Raw genomic sequence first — 21,169 nt, forward strand, 5'->3', positions numbered from 1 at the left:
TAAATTTGCATGGTGAGAAAAAACAGCCCCATACCAGTTAATGTGAAGAAAATTAGCTTTAACTCAGCCCCAGAGTAATTTGCAAGAGAGATGCAAGAGTGATATGGATTGGCTTCTGGAGCTATGAAGAAGAAAAGCTTGATGTCTGTCCACAAGCAGTGAAAGATTGCCATAGTCCAAGCTGAGGATGAACGCAAAGTAAAAACCCAAACAAACAAAAAAAACCCGGAAAAACTGCACGTCAGCACATTATAGAAATAATGCGTGAAGAAGATGTGGGGGGGAAATGCATTTAAATGCAGGTAACACTTGCAGATCACATAATAATTTACGTGTGGGAATGGTATTGGTGTCTGTAGGATCCTGACCTTGCTGAAGAGGGAGAGAGGGGTTTAAATGAAGTGGGGTGAGAACATGGCACAAGAAAAGTGAGATAGAACACGGTATGAAGACAAATGACACACTACATGCGCAGGACCACGGCAGGTGGCTGAGGGGTGAAAAAAGGAGGAGGTAGAAGGACTCTCAAAGGGGGCAGAGAGTCTTATGACAGCCTTTTCCTTCATAATTCTTAAAAATGACCAAATTATTGCAAGCCTCTGGATTCCTGAGGTTTTCTAGGCAGCAAAAACTTTATTTCTATAGAATAAATTATGCTCTGCCTTTTGTGACAGGTGTATAAAAAAGATAACAGCCTACTTCTGCTACAAGTCTTTCAGTTAGAAGAAGTGGTGGAGAACTGCCCTGGGATCTGAAATTGCCAGTTCAGCTAATGAACCGTGTAGGTGTTCAGGTTGGTTCCGTGTGACTTGTGTAGGAGAGGGTGTCTTTTTAGCTGTTGCATTTTTTAATTAGAAAATTTCACTAATGAGCACGTTAAAAGGGCATTTAAGTCAAGAATCAAGTTGCGAAATGCCAGCATCAGAGTGTGCCACTGGCATATTTAATGGGGCAGGTCACAGAGTCAGTCTCTGCTTTAGCTGGTGGTTGACTCATTAATAGATTGAAGAAAAGTGAGTTTTCAGATTTTTTTTTTTTTTTTTAAAGTCTCATGTGCTACTTTAGAATGACGACCATCAAAACTTTAGCCAAAATATTGCCATTTTCTGGCTTTGTGTCTGCCCCAATCCTGAGGGCATTTCTTACCGCCCTCTGCTTTCTGCAGAACCTGCAGAACTCCGTGGCTTCCCCTTGCTAGGCACTGCCTTTTCTTTACCACTGCCCAGATAATCTTGCCTCTGCTTGAATTCTAAAAAGGAAGAAAACAAAACTCTAATAAGAATGAAACAGATTAAAAGAACCAAGAAACTCAAGACCGGAATTTTAAGATAGACAGTAAATAGTATCATGGTCTGGATTGAATTTCCCAATTTAAACGAGGTGTGCTGTAACCCAAGGGATCAGTTTAGAGACTTGGGGAAGGTGAGTAAAGGCTTTTCTGAGTCATGCTTCCTGGCCTTATTTTGTGGGATATTTTGCTTATTTGCATCACTTAATTTTGTCAGTTTCTTGTGGCAGAAAAAGAATTCCCACCCCCAGCAGCGTAGGGCTCCTCCTTTTACTTTTGTTTCAGTCACTCCAGGACAGAGCCAGCCTGCTGCCTCTAGTTCCTACTGCTCTCTGCATAGTAGACTCTATTTTCTTTTATGTCTGATCCTACACTGCAGAACTTCAAAAGCTGAATCACAGGTTTATCTTGATCTTCTTCGTAGTAACTACCCTGCTGTAAAACTATTTTTTACAGCATTTTTCAAACATCTTTTCCAGCACGTACATAAACTTGGCTCTGATGCTCCTGAAGTACCTATAATCTTTTTTTGCTATTGATCTCTTGTATAGTGAAAAATGGTTTGGGGTGAGTTATTTTGAGGGGTTGTTTTTGGTTTGTTGTTTTGGTTTTTTTTTCTGAAACAGATCAGATGAACTCAAATGCAATCAAAATCTTGTCTTCCCATAGGTCAAAGGATTTTTGTGCATCAAGTATTAAGACTTATACCTTATTTCAGTGCCCTGAGGCAAACTTCAGTGGAATAATTTCTATCACAAAATCTGGATGCAGCTCTAGTAATGGTGTATTCCCTGCTTTTTCAAGTTTATCACCCTGGGCTATGTTTGCTTGTTTGTTTTTTATCAAGCCATGTATTCTAATGCCCCAGGCAAAAAGTAGGTAAGCACTTTGAAAAGGATTTAAAATGCAAGATGTATAAAATGATATTATCACTGAACCATGGAAAAACAATGTTTTCCAAATTATACCCATATTAATATAGAGATTTTTTTTTGTTTTGTTTCGTTCTTTGATTGTAATCAGAAGAATCTGTCATTTATGAGGTTTTTTCAGGGAGTATTAGGAATGCAACAAATACCATCCAAGCATCAGCAAACATCCTTAGCTATCTTTTAGTCATTGCAGTTAATCATGGTATTGACAGTATCTGTGTTGCATGTGAGAGACAGCTTCAATGAGCAAAAAGAATGTAATCCACATTTTCACATTTTCATTCTTCAGACCAATAATGCAGTGCTGTTCTGTAGAGACATTGTCATAAAACTTTAATTTCTGATATGATATTAGAGGGGTGAGTTACATTTCTAAACTATAGCAGTCTGGTAATCATTTGTCTCAAAGAAAATAATACCTCTAGCTTAATGGGAAGAAAGTGTGTCTTACCAAAGCAAAAGCAGCAAGGAAATGAGAAATGAATCCTTATCTTCAGTATCTCAGCTGGAATTGTTGCCATTGGGAATGTCTAAAGGTACAGATCTGCGAACAGCACGTGTGCTGTGCCTTCTGGCCTCATTTCTACTACTGCATGTATCCCCATTCAGTGGAGGATCTGGGAGATGTTTTGTGTCCTCCTCTCTTTGAAAATGATCCTGACTTTCTTTCCCTTTTCTTCATGCCTAGAGGTGAGCAGGGGTAAATGCAGCAAGATCCTGTGACTCTTTTGCTTTACACAGCCTGGGGAATGTTATGCACAGGGCAGCAGTTGCATTTCTGGCTTCTTCTGGAGACCTGTTCATTATGTTGCCTGTTTCCTCTTGAGTGCAGCCCCAGTTTCCTCTGGCTCCAGTTCTTCTGCTCCATAGGCTCTGATTCTTCCTCTCCTAGCACTTGAGTACAATTATCTGCATAGCAAGAATTCAAAATGCATGTTCTGCAGAGTACATAGGTGAGTGTGCTGGTTAAGCTCTGCCTTGAAGTCCTCCCTTCACATCCCACCTGCTTTTCAGAGCAAGTCTGGGAGAAGGGATAGTGGATCCTCCCTAGTTACAGCTGCCTTCTGCCCAGATCCAAAGGCTCTGAGGGCTGAGGTGAGATGATGCTGAGGCAGCTTTCAAAATCCTGCAGGTTCTTATGGAGCAGGGGCTGCTCAGCCTCTTCCCAGCACGGTGCGGGGAGCACCCTGTGTTCTCTCAGGAGGCCCTCTGGATCACCACCACCTGCAGAACAGCTCAGGTGACAGTGGGAATGTACATGTGAGCACCTCTCCCTTTCCTTGCAATCCCCCCCAAAGAGTTTCAGTGACTCACAACTGTGGGTCACTCGTTTTACACTTCCAATCTTACACCTAGGAGTTTCAGCTCTTTTGTTGTGAGTTTCATCTTCCAGACAAGCTGTTTGCCTGCAAAGCAGGTCCAAAAAGTGCTTTTGGCTCGTTTCCATTGCAGACCTTTATAGAAGTGGCTGAGTGCTGGAGGGTGGCAGTCACCTTGCAACTTTCTGTGGCTCCATGTGTAGTCCTTCAGCTCTACCCACTTTGGAATTGATATATTTCCTTGTTGTGACCTTTGGGGTTCAGCTCTTTTGATGAAAAGGAATGTAACAATCAGGACTGCATGCAGCATTTTCTTCACCATTCAAAACTCCTCAAGCCCAATTTAATACTTAATATGTTGGACAATTTCATCTTCTCATACAATATATTTTTTATGTAGCTTTTGTTTTATTATTTATTGTTATTGAGAAGGCAGCAAATAGGTCCCTTCCATTTTGATCTGTGCAGATTAATTCTTAGAACTGCAAGGTTTCAGCCTTTGAATGGTGCCACAGTATGGGATTGAGATGTAAGGTTTAATGGCACGCACATGCCATGCTTTGCAGGGTCACAGCCAAGGCCTGATTTCATCACAGCCTGACTGCAAGTAATTCCTTCCAGTCCCATTATTGGCTCTTTCCAAGGATGTACCCAGGAATTTATGAAAAAGCCATTTTAAATCATTTGATCCAGGTGAGCTGTGCTTGAAGCAGTTAGAGGAGCAGACTCACAAGGGGCTATTCTTACAATATATGAGTTTAACTAAGTTGGACACTTAGTCTTATCTACTGTTTTAGGCAGGAATTCTGACCTGGGAGGAAGAAAGGATTTCTGGTACTGCCCTTGGTTCTGCATCCCTTGGAAGTATCTGATGCATAGGCACAGATAATGTCCTTTGCAACTGGCCAATGCATTGTGCCTTTTCCACCACAACGAGCTGTATCCAGGTGGATAGCAATGCCAGTGGATTTACTGCTGCTCTCATTTGTTTGCTTGGAAGGAGCTGTGGAAAAGGCAGATTTGGCTCAGTGTGGCAACAGACGTGGACCAGCTGTCCTGTACATAAGAACCCACTGATTTGGCTTTGAAGGGAAGATCTTGGGCAAAAAGAGGTGGGGAAGTGCCAGTTATGGCTCTGTGCATACAGGCCATGGAGAGGTGTGGAAGTTGTGGGAAGGGAGTGTTGCTAGGGAGCACTGAAGTCAGTCTGTCAATACATGACTGAAATGGTAGGTGGAGTGAGTTTCTAGTCCTCCTACAAAGAGATCACTTTAATTTTACACTTGTGAACTGCCTTCATGCTGTTTGCCCACAGTATGGCCCATAAAATGCCATCCAGACAGCAGCTGCGTGCATTGCTGCGTGTTCCTTCTCTGTGTCTGATGCCAAGCCTTCCAGGGGAAGGGAAGAGCAGAAACACTTCTCACCTGGACTGAAAACCAGGAAAAAAGACCAAGTGAGGGCCAAATGCACCAGCAGATGGCTGTTCCTGGAGCCTGTTCCCTGGAAGCTGAAACTCCCCGTCCTCTGAGCAGGACAAATCTGTGCCGTGCACTCGGGCAGGTTCTCTCAGTGGCGGCTCTTTGCACTCTGCACGATGGAGTGAATTCAGCAGAGTGAAACTTCCGCTCCCCCAAAGTCTTCTCCCCTCTTTCCCTTAATCAAGGTGGCAAGGTGACTGTGCAAATTTCAGTGCTCTCTCTCTCAAAGTTTTACACAACGTGAAAGCAGTCGGGTCAGTTTTCTTCCTGTATCAGACAGATTGTTTCAGAGTAGAGCATCTCTTTTGTCCAGCTTTTTTTTTGCCTGGACTATTTTCCTTCCAGCTGCAGAATTAGAAGGTAAATTTTTAAGTTCAGAATCTGCAGTTTTACTTACATAGTGGCCTAAGTATTTACATTTTCACCAGAGGACAAACGATCAGACCAGTATAGGAAGGCCTCTTGTAAGATGTGTTGTCTTTTGATGTGAAATGCTGCAGGTCAATCTTGAGGCAAAACATAGTGAAAATTAACTAACGGCTAATCAACTAAAAAGTTTAATTAACTTTTTAACTAATTAACATTTAACTCTTAATTTTTATAAAGTATTTCTTTTGCAACATCCAAATTAAGATGAAGCTATTCAATGATACACTGAGAACTGCTTTCTTAGAATAACTGATTAAGAAGGGAATCATAGTACTATGGATTTGTAAGCCATAATTCATGCTAGAACTATATTTATTTCTGCATATGAGTTGTATATATATAATTGTTTTTCCTACATGTAGAACATTTTCTTACAAAGATTCTTTATTTTCACAACAACAGAGTCTGTTGCATGATTGACAATTTCTGGAAAAGTTAAATATAAATGTTTCAAGTATAGGAGCATTGTTCTTCCTACCTTCATTGGGACCACCTCTTTGGATGTTCAAAAATAAGATGCAAACAGAGCTACAGAAAGATATCAAATGCAATCTGGGATAAATCACTCTATCATATTATTTGTATTTAAAAATGAGTCTTTTATTTATAATAAGTAGAGCAAAACAGTGGACCCAAAGATCCTCTTTGTTCCCAAAAGCTATTTTCCACTGTCTGAATAATCTGCATCTTTCTTCTCTCTCCATGAACTCTTGAAATCCATTCAGACCTTTCAGAGAAAAAGCAACTTAAATATATAAATAGGAAAGACACATGCACACAAAAATTTAACATTGTACCCATGTAGTTTCCTGTAAAACTGCAGTCCTGGGAGTGCAGTTCAGTTCCTGTTTACATTCTAGTTTTTACATAGGAATTTCATTTATTGAAATGAAAATAAGCCATATCAGTCATACCAAATTGAAAATACAATCATGTATCTCAGTCTGTCAAGTGATGTTGGATCTCTAATCAGAAAGTAGTATGCAATAAACTTAAGTACATTTCTGCTGAGGTTTTCCTCATCAGTGCCTCTGATTTAATTTCTGTATTTGATTAAGAAGGACAATGATGGGGTGACTGATATCATTTTGGGAAAAATATTAAAGGGTGAATATTCTGAAGAGAAAAAAGCCCTTACTATCAAAGCTTTCATCTATCCTAGTCATTTAAAATGTTACTCGATATTCTGTCCTATCACTCTGCCTTAATCTAAATGTGCACCATTTCAGCTCTGTATGATTGCATTAAAGAAATGAGAGACCTGTGGAATTACTTTGATTTAAGATTTTTTGGGCCTGGGCTCTGCATTGTTCTCGTTTGTGCAGCTAGAGATGTCTGTGTGGGCATTTCCAACACTCAGGAGATAATTGAAGGGCTTGGTTTTCATTGACTCAATGCAATTCAAATCTCTTGCTTATTAACCTAAGTTTGCAAATTAAGAACTATGATTTTAGGGAGAACTATACGAAAAGAACATATTTCATACATGTCCATTTTCTATTAGTTTACACAAATACAGAAATCACTGGAGAGCAGAGAAACCTGGATAAGGTATTGATTCCAGAAGATCTAAGGTGTTTATAAATATTACCTGCCAGTATTTCAAAGGTGGGTAGTTTGCAGATGGACTAATGCAACCACAGCTGATTGATAATTTTCATTTTAGTTGTCATTGCAAACCTTGAACAAGATCAAGACTTTTAACTCTCAGAAAGGAAAGAACCTTGGTGCTTGAAATGGAAACCAACCCAAGCAAATCTCCCTACGTCTGCTGCTGAAGAGAGGCGTAGAAAGAACTCTCCTCAGAAGAGCTTTGTGAACTTTTCTTGCTACTCCGTGTCATTTATAAATGTTCGATTTCATCTCAATTACTGCACTCCCACCTATTTAGTGAACTTCTCTCTGCAGGAAATTACTCTGTCTTCCTTCTCCTCCAAATTGCTATTACCTTATTGCCAGGAGATAATCTGGTTTTTCTAATAATGTTCCATTCTAAGAAATATTGGAAAAAAATACATACACACATAAAAACAAACCTTGATTTTTTTTTGTGTATAATTTTCTCTTGTGTAAACATAGGTAATTACCTGGCCATTCCACCAAGTGTGTTACAGACCTGCTCAAATATCCACAGGCTTCAGGATAAATATCTCCATTGGACTGAGTGGACAAAGAGAACAGAATCCTGATTATAAATCTGTTTTACTGCTGGAAATGGAGTTGTCAGCACGATGGAATCTCAGTTGACATAATTCAGAATATGGCTCTAGATTGAATTTTTGTTTGTTTAGGTTGATTTATTTTTTTGGTAAGAATATACATATTTCTGCTTAAGTCAGAGTTTTACTATGAAGGAATCTGGCTGGATTAATCATGCAATACTAATTTAGTATTTGCCAGCATCCATAATGTCACTATGATTTCACTGCACAGTGAAATAAATGAAATCTCTCAGATATCTTGGTTTTCATGGTTATTAAATGGTGAGGTTTTAAAATAAACTCTAATTTCAAAATTCATAGCTTTATGAAAAAATAATTGACAAATATGTATTGTGTACAGTAAGTTAAATGATTTTACAGTATTAAAAGGAGAGAACAAAGACTACTGCAGGAGGTGTGCTAAACAAATATTTAAAAGCACATTATGATGACTAATAAGTAATACATAATAGTATTAAATGTTTCAAAAACTCCTATGTGACCGGACTTAGGTGAAGTCTCAAAATATTAATCTAAAGAACACATCTGTATTTTTTTCATTGATTTAATAGTTCATAGAATTGTGTAGCTTTTTACGAGTAATCATCATCTCAGTTTTTCTTATCAGTGTAATTTCCAGGGCCTGCATGGTCTTTAGATGCAGATTGTTACATTTTGTTCCTTGAGTCAGTGTTCTATGCTTTTTTTCTCCTACTGTTATTTTTTGCCACACTTCCAGATTTATGACGTCTGAAAGTTTGCTTCCAGATTCCGCACATCTGTGTAAGGTCCCACGTGTGTCTGTTTTCCTAAGGGTCTCCTGCACCTAACTTGATTTTTAATTTTGCAGTCTTAATCTTCTGTTTGTATTTAAGATCTCAAATTAGGACTCCTACTACAGCAGTAATGTTTCTGGCTTCCTTAAAGCTGTAAAAAAAAATTTCAGAGCTTATTTAGGGATGTATTTCCAGACTTAGAGATGAGGACAATGCCTGAGCTGCTTTGTATTGCCTGAAAGCAGCTCCAGTACTCTCTCCTTGATTTCAGACAGATGCACAGTCCCTTTCTTGGAGCTGCTTTTCCTTCTCACAGGTGAATGAAGCTTCCCCAGTGCAAAGACTTTGCTATCCTCAAACTGTCAGCTTCAGTTTTTTGAGACAAAGATAGCAAAAGTTAAAGTGAGAAGCTAAGAGAGAGCTCACTCACAAGACACGAAAGTTTATCTGACAATTACCAAAAAGCCATTCAGAAACATCTGTCGGTTGTGTGATAAAAGCAGCGTTTCTTAGAGCCATCTGTCTGCTTTCAGATTAGCTCTAGATTGTGGAAATAACCTGCCTTTGATTAAGGTGGTGGGGTTATTTTTCCCTCATTACACCTGTGACTAAAATTACAGATGTGTTTAATGTAATATATTATGATTGTGAAAGGGAAATATTTTTATCTAAGAATAAAAATAATGGAGTAGATGCAAGGATCATTTCAGTGGTGAAACAAGAACTATGAAGATATAACTAGGAGTTTTATAGGATTTCCTTGCTGCTTTTTGAACAGTCTAGCAGTCTATTGAATTTCAAGTTGATATTCAGTCTTTGCAAATAATTTTTCCAGGAATGTTTGTAACAGACTAATTTCAAAATTTTCTGCAGTTTTATTGTAGTTGACATTAAGAACACATGAGACTATTTAAGTTGATTTCTGTTTTTGATCCAAATTCAGTGTCCTCCTGAAGATTATGCTCCTAACAGTGTTTCATAGAATACATTCTGTCATCTGTTATTTATCTGGTTTCTTTAGCATGATAGATATTCTTCCTTCCGTTTCTGACAACCTTCATCATTGTTTCACTTCTTGGCAGTGTGACATTCTCAAACAGCAATCTAATGCCTACAGAGTTTCATGTTGACACAAACAAAAAGAGAGACTTCCACCTCAATGAAAAGGTGATGGGTAAATATATGTGTAGCTGTCAGTGGGGGAAGTGTTGTGGTTCTGAGTAATTTTTTTTCTTCTTCTTCTGTGTAGCCCTTTTTTTCCTACTTCAGTTCAAGAGTGTGTCACCGAGCCAGAGCTGATCTCTAAGTAGGTGCCTCTCAGCACTGATTTTACTCTTCAGACTCACAGTTCATTACTCTAACAGCCACACCACAGCATTTTGCATACCCTTTCCATGCTATTTCCAAGCAAACATCTCCCACTTCCAGGCCCATCTGCGCTTGATCCTAGCCAAGAAAGCTGCTTTTGCATGTTAAGTTGTCCTGCCTGGAGGCACTGACCAGAGTGTGGCTCCCTTGCCCACCTTGCATCTGAAGTCAAAACTGTGCTTGATATCCTTCCATGCCTTTGACAAAGAAAGGCTGTTCACAGATATTAAGTTATTGCTAACAGTAACTGAACCATTTGCCTTTTTATTTACTGCAATTTTCCACTTATGGTAGGTTGCTTTCATGTGTATGAATGAATGTTATTGAATGTTGAATGAATGTTATGAATGAGTGTTGCTGAAATGTTATGAAATGAACTAAAATTATTTTGTATGATCAATGGACTAAAAGGTGCACTTTTAAAAAGATTCTGTTTTTTCACTCATTTGAATTTTCATAGTTCTCTCCTGCAGGCAACTTTTTAGGAGATTTTTGCTATTGCTACTAGATTGTGTGGGTATTGAGGTAAAATGAGGTATTGTGGAAGGAATGCCTATTTTATCAAGCTCTGAATGTAGAATTAATATGAAAAGATTTCTGGCTCCAGAAGCTTAATATGTATTAATAAACCAAAGAGTGAAAAGAAAAAGCTGGAAGGTTCCTATTGTTTGGTCTTTAATTAACTTGCTGAAGATCATAAAAATCTTGTAGCTGGCTGAAAATAACAGTCTTGCTTCCCACTTCAGAACCAGTACATAACCATAACATTTTTAACCTTTGGTCCAACATAGATTTTAATTTATAATAATGTTGTCAATTAGAAAAGAAAAAAAGTACTGTTTTCTAAAAGCTGGGGTAAAATTTGCGTGGGATGATAATAGCTGGATTCAGAAAATTAAACTACTTAATTGAAGATATTTTGAGAGATACTCATTGCCATTGAGAAATTTAAGAAGGTTAGCTTTGTTTCTTTAATAGCTCTGGAGAATTAATGTAGGATTTTTTTTCCTTCTTCCTTTCCTACAAAGAAATGAATTTGCAGAAAGAGTCTTTGGAACCATCTGGCTTAATCAATTTTAAAGTCCTCCCATAAGGAAGCTTTACATGGCTTTTCTTGTTTTAAAGGAATTCAATAGGAAGAAAATAATATATTTGTTACTGGGGGGAGACTGTGTGGCAGATTCCGTAAGGGTTTCTGTGTAGTGGATTCCCTGTCCAGTACAAGATGTCAGAAGATCTGAGTTGTCTAAGCTGAGGAGGGCTCTGAAGATCTGTTTATTTTCAATTTTTGTACAGAAAACATCAAAATGATGTTTTTATAACCACAGTACTTTAGCTGAAGCTGTTCTAGGCCCAGACCTTTTACGCCTACATAGACGTAGGCCTAGAATCAAGATGCTTTTGCAGGGAAAGAGTTAAGGATAAATTAATTCCATCTACATTACTCCCAGAACAAGCTGAATCATCAAATCTCAGGTGTTCCCATTTGGAATGGTTTCTTCCCAGCAAATGCAACCTGAGCCACAGAGAGAGGAGGAAGACAGAATCCCTGTGGAAATGCGTACTCAGAAAATCACTAATATCAGCATATGAGCTGGGTACAGAGAGAGAGAGCTCTTAGATTTAATAATAATGCAACACTCGTAATTTGAATTGTGTGTTCTGGATGTTGTTGATGGCTGCATTAGCAGTTTGCCAATGTCCTTCATTTGACTCTGACCTGAGAGAGAGAGTTTTTGCCTTTTTTCCCCAGGGAGGGAAAGGGATTTACTGGGCTGAGACCCATATTTCGCTGCTGCTCTGCAGCTTCATCCAGAAAAGCTCATTCCTGCTTTTCACCCCCTCAGGGCTGGCTGCCTGGGGAAGTCCTTCAGATAGGAATTGTGATCCCTGGTTGAATTACAGCTCCTGCTAACAGTTTGCTCACAGATCAGCTCTGCTTCTCTGGAGCCCTAAAATACCCATAAGCTTTGTTCAGGACTTTGGGCTCACTTTTTAAGGACATCTGTAATAATAGAAAGAAAGGTGTTATCAGGAGCTAATGCGTGGTTACAGCTGAGATGGAAATCCCTCTCAGTAGTCAGAAATCAGTATTGTGCTTAAATTTGTCTGCTTGTGTGTGGAAAACCTTTGATGACAAGATTTCTGTATTTTAACTCCTTGATGTAATTTTTAATATCAAGGTAAAATTACTTTTCACAGTACAGAGTTTACATCTGCATTTTGTAACGTATTTTTCCTGGATGAGATATCAGAGAAAACAAAAATCAATATTAAAAAAGGTAACATTGCTTTCTTTCCAAATTGGGGTGCTAAGCTTTACTCTCATGGAGGCAGACACCTGCTTAAACTACATTTGATTTTGTCCCCTTTAAGTTCAGAGCAGCAGAACCAGAAATATTATTTCATCCCATACCAGCAACTAAAGGTGTTTGAGCTCTTGAAATGTCTTTGTTTTAAAATGATGTTTAGACTGCTGGAGCTCTAGTAAATTGTACTTTTTAAAAGTCTTTCCTTCCATGTTTTCTTTAGACTTTGAAAAATATTGTTAGAATCAATATATTCTAATTTAAACAATTCCTGCATTTGCAAATAAGTTTACAAAAGAGCAACATGTAAAGCCCCTGTTAGCTCAGGGTAAAGTCAACGTGCTGATAAAAATGCATAAATGTTGAGTTGATGAAAAATAATTTGCCACTGATATAACAAGAACGAAATTGTCTTTATTGCTGCAGTAAGTTTTGTTCAATAACCTGTCCACCTGATCTTTGCAATGAAATCTAAAAATATTAATGATTGGCCATAGATTTCATTGCCCTTGATCCCTGTACCTGTGTGACAAAAATATTTCACACCAGCCCTGGTCAACATGAAATGGAACCACAGCTGAATCTCTTCAAACTTTTGGAAAACACTTTTTTAAAACAACTGCTTCAAACAATTGCAATCCTTGACAAGCACTAAAAAAATAAAAGAAAGGAAAGTCATGTGAGCAGAGGCCATAATGGAATTTATTCTGCTCTCAAACAATTCAGGCATCCAGCAGAATATTTTAATCTCTTTACAGAAATAATATATTATGAAATGATTTTGGGTATATATAATAAAGTAGTATGCTAAGCATTTTAATATAATTTAAATAAATTTGATCAGAGCAAAACATATTTTATATATCTTGAATAGAAATAGGTATTTAATTTTCTGCAATTGGAAAAGAATGTTTTGAATCTTCTTCCTTATTATTGGAAAGAATTCTTCCCTGTTTAAAAGCCAAATTTGAAGTTAAGATATTTTGGAGCTGCACAGGAGGGGACTTACTGTATGGGGGTCTGACTACTTTTTACTGATAAAGGGCTTAAATGTGTCATACTTAGAATAATTCTTCTTTCTCTCTATCCTTTTCCTTTTTTTGGTGTTTCTTTTTTTCTTTTTCTTTTTTTCCCCAATTATTGACTGTCATGTAGATTAAGATGTAGCCATGGGTAGATTCTGCATTATGAAGGTGAGGAACTGGAGGGAAAGAGCTCTGAAAGTATGGCACAGATCTGATATGCAGAGTCAGGAATTTCTCTAGATTCTCTCTTAAAATTGGCAGTAATGATATCTTCATTGATTGTTTTGTTTTGGGTTTTTTTTTCATTTGAACATCAGCATTTGGCTATTATAAATACAATGAAGACATTACCTCGCTTCACATAGCACTGAAAAACTTGTTCCACTTTTGACTGAACTTAATTCCTACCTGTGACCAAAAAGGGAAAGGCTTTATCTGCCAATCAGCTACTCCTGCAATACAAACACAAACATATTTAATTAATTCCTTTTAAATTGCATTTCTCATGTCACTTTTAGGACAAAAACCAGGAAAAAGACTTTATGTGACCAAATCTGGAACTCAGAAAAAATAAATTCCTGCCTGAGTATTGTTTAGGTCATTATTAACTCAGTAATTGCAATGTAATTTACTTAAATCAGTATTACAATGTGATACTGATCTATCAAAGAGTATTCTGTGGCTATTAAACAGAATTTTTTTAACCATGAGCATGAATTACTTTAGATTAATGTCCACAGCTGATCATAGGTCACCAGTTATGTCCCCAGAGAATATTTCCTGACTGCTACTCAAGGTGCTCCTTCTTTTTGACCTCTCTGTGTGTGAGACAGAGAGAGAAGGCAAAAATCATATTTATAAGGTTCTACAATATACTCTGAAAAGTGACCAGCTCTGACTTTGGCAAACCAAGGGAGGAAATCCATTTATCCACCTGTTTTTTTTTGTGAAGTGTGGATTACTCTTTTATGTGCTGTAATACCTAACATTCATTTTAACTGCTCCATCCATGCATTTGGCTTTCTGTAGTTTGAAGAAGGGGTTTTTTTTCAGCTTCTGAGGATAAAAACCACCTGTGTTCTTCAAATATTTCATCCCTTGTAAGCCTTACATTTAATTTAGTAAGCCCAAGACAGTTTCTAAATGAATGCTGCGTACTAAGACCAATTATGATCTTTCAATAAATAAGTTCTACCTGCTTTTATAATTTTTTCTTACATTTTCTTTTTTTTTATTTTGAAAAATGTGCTTTCCATCCAGTAACAGCATGCAGAAAAAAACCCCTGACTCCTGTGTATGGAAATATTTCATTCATGATCCATGCATACCCCTTGTATTGCCTGAAAAATACAGTTTTTAAGTAGGGCTTGGGAGAAATGAGTAATTTACTTTGTTTTATTAATCCTGAATTTCATTTTTTACTGTCTAAAGGAATACGTGCTCTAAATATCAACTTGTATGTTACCCTGTTTTGAAGGGCTTACTTGAGAGTAAGAATATGTCTTTAAATACTTTATTTAATCAAGGGGAAAGTCTGGAAATTAAAAGTGTGTTTCCAGTGGGTTTGTAGAAATTGAGTAGATGCTTATTTGATGTGTGGTGTGTATCCATATGCCAGAACTTGCAGTGTAACAGAAATAGGCAAGAAATGGGCCAGAAAGAGTCTAGAAATAAGCAAGAAATAGGGCAGAAATAGACAAAAAATAGGTCAGACCCTCCTTTATCCAGGCACTCACTGTATGGTTGCCTCTATTTACCATCGGTGGTGCAGCTGAAAGGGCCATTGCTGGTCCACTCACTCAGTTCCCTTTTTAATTCTTGGGTTTTTTTGATCGTACAAGTGCACATCAGCTCCATGTGGTGACAGCTGGCATTTCCTAGGTGTGGATGGCCTTCTGAGCAACTAAGTAATTGCAAATTATGAATCCTGGCATAGCATGGAGTAAACAGCTAATTTTGACCAGCAATCTGTAATTTTACTTTCCTTAGATTGCTTCCACACGACCTCTTTAGCTGTAATGAGAATTACATTTATGTGCAGGAGAGAGGGCTGACAATTCAAACAGTCAAAGCATAATAGTCCCGTGAAGCTGTGAGGATTCATTCCTGACAATCCAAGTGGGAGCATTAGAGGAATCTCTGGAGGAAGGATTGCCTTAATGGCTGTAAATGCGCTGTGAGTGTGTTAGTAAATCACATGTGGAATTCCCTCCTGACTCGCTTCCCCATCGCTCTCTCACTCTCCTTCTTTGCAAGGCAGTGGCAAATCCTTCATTGTGGAAAATTTAGTATTTCATCCTGCTGGAACAGTTTGCCTATTTGTCTTCCCTACACGCATAATTGCCCAGCATGTGTGAAGGCTGCTACTGCATTGCTTATGTGTGTTCCTTGATTTATTAACCTTTACAACAACAAAAAAATCCCACTTAAAAGCACTACTAATGTCAAGATGTAAAAATTCAGCACAAACAACGTTCACTTCTGGGTTTGTGTGCTCATAATGGTCTAAGATAATCTGTACAAGTGCTACTACTCTGGCAGACAGGTAGTTTTGGATGTGATCTACATACTTTATTTTTGATGTGACAAGGGCTAATGGCATCCCTTGTCCCATCTTTTACAGTTCTGCCTGTGCTATTTGGTTTTTCTTCCTCAAATTATTAGCATGACCAGGAAGTTGGAAATACTGAAACGGCCAGAGCAGGTAGAATGCTGTGCTTTGCTAAATGAGGATTTAGTGGAAAGTGTCATTAGGTATGTAATCAAAAGGAGCCTTCTTCATTGCTTTCTGGGAACAAAGTGTTCATTTTAAATATTTGTTCGCTCTATGATTATGTCAAGCTGGATGAGTCTGGGAGCAACCTGGTTTAGTGGAAGAGCTCAAAAATGTGCACATTTTAAAAGTCATGGGGTCACTTTCTTCAGAAGAAAGGAGAAGGCCACGAGTTTGGGCAGGAGAAGGATAATTCTGGTGTTCCTTACAGAAAGGCCAGAGGGTCTGGCTTCCAGGATGATCATAGATGATATCCCAGAAGAAAACTCATGTTTTTTCCTTAAATATTTTTTTGAAACTGTGCTAACAGAACCACAGCACAGTTGCTTGCAGAAAGGTGCAGCTCTTTAGGAGTAGATCTCCTGGACTCTCCAGCAAGCCTTGGGCCTACTGATGCAACTCCAGGAATGAGGAACTATATGGGAATGTTCATGACAGTTGTTCAAGATCAATGTCCGCTGGAGATTATTCAAAAGCCAATGGTAGTCACGTCACACACCTCTGAAAGTCCCTGACACACAAGGATGAATACTTATGTGCTTGGCCATGATAGTACTTGGTTCCCAAAGGTTTTATTTGGCTTTTTTTAGACCATACAATGTGTATAACTTCTTATTTAAAACATCAAGCATTCTGTGAACAGCAAAAGTAGCAAGGCTTTTTTTTTTTAACTATGATTCTTGTGTGCGTTTTTCTTTCTTTCTCCTCAAATTTTCCCTTGGTTGCTTCTCAGGACCCTTGCAACACAGGTTTGCATCCCTATATCCCAGAACCTGCTATACTTCCCATACTGTCCCATGTTGTGGTGGGGAAGTTCCCTGCAAGTGTCAGCTGTACAAACATCTGTGGCATCTCAATCCCTTTAAACCTCTGCTTTCTGTTGAAGTGAAAATCCATTAACAGGTTCACCTCCAGGGATGGGGCAACTTCTCTGGGCAACTTCTCTGGGCAACTTCTTCCAGTGCCTCACTACCCTCTGAGCAAAGTTTTTCTTCCTAACATTTAATCTAAATCTCTTGCGTTTTAGTTTAGAACCATTCCCCCTTGTCCTATCCCTCTCTGCCCACGTAAGAGCAAAACCTAAAGTTCACCATGTCATTTGGAAAGTGAATTTGGAGAAATTAAGGGCTGGTAATATATCATGCATTCATTTCTGTAGCAAATACGTATCCTGTAAGAGGATGCCAGGGAGGAAAGTGGAGCAACAAAAGTGAAAAATTGCCACTTGATGCAATGATTTGTCACCTGTTGACGGTTGTGCCTTTTGGCAGGAAAGTTCATTATGAATGATAAGTTGAGGGCTCAAAGCAGGACAGAGAAGCCTTTAAGATTTGTCCTTGAAGGCTGGTGATGTACAGCATGGTTTCTTTCTTTCTGTAGTGGAGGTTAGTGCAGTCTAATGAGACTGTTAATCTATTTTAAGATATCTCCCATCAAAAGAAATACAGGAGGAAGGATGTTCATATTAAACCATATTGTCACAATACCGGCAAAGGGCAATGCCCTGTAAATATCTGTACAAATAAGAGGAGAGAGGTATTGGCAACTAATTAAAATCAGAGTACTGATATTGAAAGCCTAATTTTCATAAGGGTGACTTGAGAACAAGAAATTTATGTCAACTGGAATATTCATCATTCTAAAAGATCATAAGAAGAGTGCAGAGCAGACCAGGGTTCATGAAACCTTTCCTCCAGTAGAGACTTTTATAACATGCACTCAAGAATTTGCCTTTTCTGTTGTCATAACCAGTGGTTTCTGTTGCATCCAAATCCTTTGTTTCCACTGTATATTTTCAGTAGTAATTTTATAGGTGTAATGTAGAATAGACAACAGCAGGGAAAATGTGTTTTTTGCATGTTTTTTTCAGGTTCCCTGTGGTGATGAAAGTTGAAACTATGAGTATCTCCCTCCTTCCTGCTCCTATTCAAACAGATGAAGTGTTTGGTACACAGAATCAGCCATATTTTTTCCTACACCATTAAGTGTAAAAAAGTATTTGGCTTAAGGACTTCCAAGTAAACAACCATTTGACCCTTCATAGGCTTTTTCTTAGAAGAAATAAAATATTAAAGGATATGACAACCCTGTGGTTATCTTACTTAAGAGGGATTTTAACTCCAAGAGAAACAGGGAAGTCAGTGTGGGAATAACCCAGGGTGAGAATTCCTACTGCTGTATTTCACCTTTTTATTTAACTCCTGTGTCACCAGTGGGTGCCACTTCTCCTGTTAACTTCCGCTGTCCTCGCCCAGGTCTGATATTCTGCTTCTGAGGGATAGCAATACTTTGGATGAGAGATCTTTTAAACTTCTATGTCCTGATCTATTTCCTGTTGTACTTCCTGTTGTGGGTTCTTCTCTGCTGAAGAAGACTACCCAATTAAAGTGTAATACCTTCTTTGCTGTGGGCATTAGACTCAGCTGTTTATGCCTGGTTATGAAATTCAGTGAAATTGTGTGATGATATTCCTCCTCCTCTTACAGAGTGTTGACAGGTTTCTCACATATTCTCTCTGAATGCTGGAACTACACAGAGATGGAGCAGATGGAGTTGCTCTGCCTTTAATCAGGAAATATATTTACTTAGGAGTCACATGCAATGTTTGTTTCTTAAATTTTTTTTAGAAGAAGGAAATTTTCTGTTATTTTTATGGTTCTTTCTAAGTGGAAGAAAGAGGAAATGATTGGAGAATAGCTGTTCAGAGGAGTATTTTGATGAGATCATTTGGTAGGAAGAAGTTAAAAGGCGAAGGAGAATATCCTGCAAGGTGGTTGACCCTCAGGTATAGTGAATACAGAGGGGGAGAAGGGGTTTACCTCTCCTGTGTCTGGCAGGCATGCAGGCAGCCTTTAGTCAGGCCATGTGATTATAATCACAGCATTTCAGCTTGCGTCTTTATCTCATCTTGAGATAACTGCTTCACTAATTGTTTTTCAGTAAGAAATATAATTGCTTCTGATAATGGCTTTTTTTTTTGGCTTGCTGCTTGGATAAATAGAGATATTCTTGAATACAAAGCTTGGGTTTTATTCTCTAAGTATTCATTAATACAGAGAAGACCAGTTATTTACAGCATTTGATCTTTTGACCTTGTGACATCTTACTGCACCACTGTGACTGTATAAAGTCAAAAGTCAATGACAGCAGCATCTTCTTTTGGTTGGAAAGCTTTTAATAATTGAGATACTCCTTTACCTCTGCTTCTCTATGATATGCTAATATCTTGTTTGTCTGATATTCATTATTGCTTTTTTATATTGATTTATGTAATTTTCATGTCATCACCTGTACAGTTATTTTTGATGGAACATTTTGATAAATTGTTAGAGAAGTGCTTGTATCTACTTCCCTATACTGATATGAAATTGTATTCTATACAGCACGTTATATACTGTACCACACATCCTAAATAGCTCAAGTTGGTACAGAAAAGACACCAGAATATAAGAACATAAAATGCAAATATCACAGTATCATTTAGGGTGGAAAAGACCTCTAAGACCATTGAAGCCAACTGTACACATAAGTTGACTAAATTAAAACTGAAAGTGATATATTTTTAAAAGTCAGTACATATTTTAGCTGATGTGCTCATGGGTATTTTCTAAGATGAAAAGGATTTGTCTCCTGAAGGAAGCCAGCAGAATCTAATGTCACAAGTCCCTTGGGATTTGTAGGACAGCAAGATCAGTTAAGCCATTGCACTTCCAGAGCTGTCCACCTTCCCCTCAATTTATAATTAAAGGAGTCTTCCAGCACCAAAATTACACATTACAGTTCCTGGGTTTCAGCCAAGTGATGTAGAACTGGGAGAATTGCTGAAAGTGGTTTCATTTCCTCCCTCAATTCCAGTATTAATCAGTCTTTGTAGAGGAGCAAGTCAAAACCCCATTCTCAAATAATATCCTCAGTCTGTCCAGCTTCAGTTGTCACTGGGCTGCCACAGACTGTTCACAACCATGGATTTCAGCTTTCCTGTCATCATGACACCTAGATTTGAAAGTGATCTCTCCTACAGTATTTCATGTCATTGTGGGAATCTTATTCCCTTCTGTTTCATGTGTTTAAAATCTTAAAACTTCTGGAGCTGGAATGGCCATTTAACTGTTATAATTTTTATTATTATTTTAATGGAAAGTCTATGAGCTCTGAAACAGTGAAAGACACTTCCAGACACTTTCATGAAAATCTCTTATCTCTTCTGAGGTAAAAGGGACTAGAATGTCCTCATAATTACTCTTGTGGATATCTTTTTAATAGCCTTGGAGACACAAACAAATATTTAATTATTAGGAAAGGAGTGAATACAATGAAGAATAACATACTAATAACAAATTTAATAAATACATAGAATTCATTAATTGATAATTAATTTAAGAGATAAGCACAACTCAATTGATTTCCCTTCAAGCAAGGAGATCATGCAGGTGTTTACTTAGGAAGAGATATCCTGCTATATGAGTCTGTGTCAATAGAATTCCTCTTTTCCTTGGATCTAAACAAGTGTTGATTTAGTAGAGCTTCTTTGCTCCCCTTTTCCTACCAAGCATGCATTTTTCCTTCTCATGTCATTACAAAAAAATAACTTGGCATGTGTAGTGGGAGAGAGCCTTAGAATTGGCCTGTATAGCATGAGAAAAAGTCAAGGAAAGAAGTCCTTTATCACTCTAGAAAGCAGAGATGAAATTAATGCAGAGCTGTTTTTTCATATTGCATCCACTGGTACTTTCTTACCTCGATAGATCTATTTCATTCAGCTGGAGATTAAGATCTCTTTGCCCTGATTCTAAACATTTTTAGAGAATAAGAAGGCTATTTTTTTATCAAGTGCTATTTATTCCATGATCTCTAACTTAATAATTTATTTTAAAGGAAACTGTCAAGCTTAATTTGGTCTCAACGATATAGCTGTAAAAACAGAGTTTTGTGAGGTCTTTGTGACTCACCCACCAGATTTATTTTGTGTGCTTTTAGAAAAACTGTTTTATTTGTGAGATGGAAAATTTCTTGCTTGAAATGGGATGTTTAAAGTGAGTGGTTTTCCTTGGATTTCTTTGAGAATAATTTTTCCTTTTAAAAAGTGAGTATTTCACAGTGACATTTGCAACCCACATGAGGTATTGTTGATAGCAGAGATGAGAAAAGGCACCTAAAGAAGGTAGATGTGTGGAAGAAGTGTAAGACTTCAGGGGTGCTTTACCCACTACACTCTGTTCTTCTTAAGCTTCCTTAAGTGAAAAAGAAACGTGACATTATCTGGGGGGG

At 37.9% G+C, this 21,169-nt stretch overlaps 1 long non-coding RNA gene across 2 annotated transcripts in view; it reads left to right on the forward strand.

Annotated features, from left to right (window-relative positions):
- The window catches only part of LOC121669319, a 187,901-nt gene that overhangs the window by 28,657 nt on the left and 138,075 nt on the right, over positions 1-21,169 (forward strand). The window lies entirely within an intron of this gene.

Source organism: Corvus kubaryi, unplaced genomic scaffold (assembly GCF_017639235.1).
Source record: "Corvus kubaryi isolate FWS band 111438036 unplaced genomic scaffold, C.kubaryi_AGA036_p1.0 37391, whole genome shotgun sequence".
NCBI lineage: Eukaryota > Metazoa > Chordata > Aves > Passeriformes > Corvidae > Corvus > Corvus kubaryi.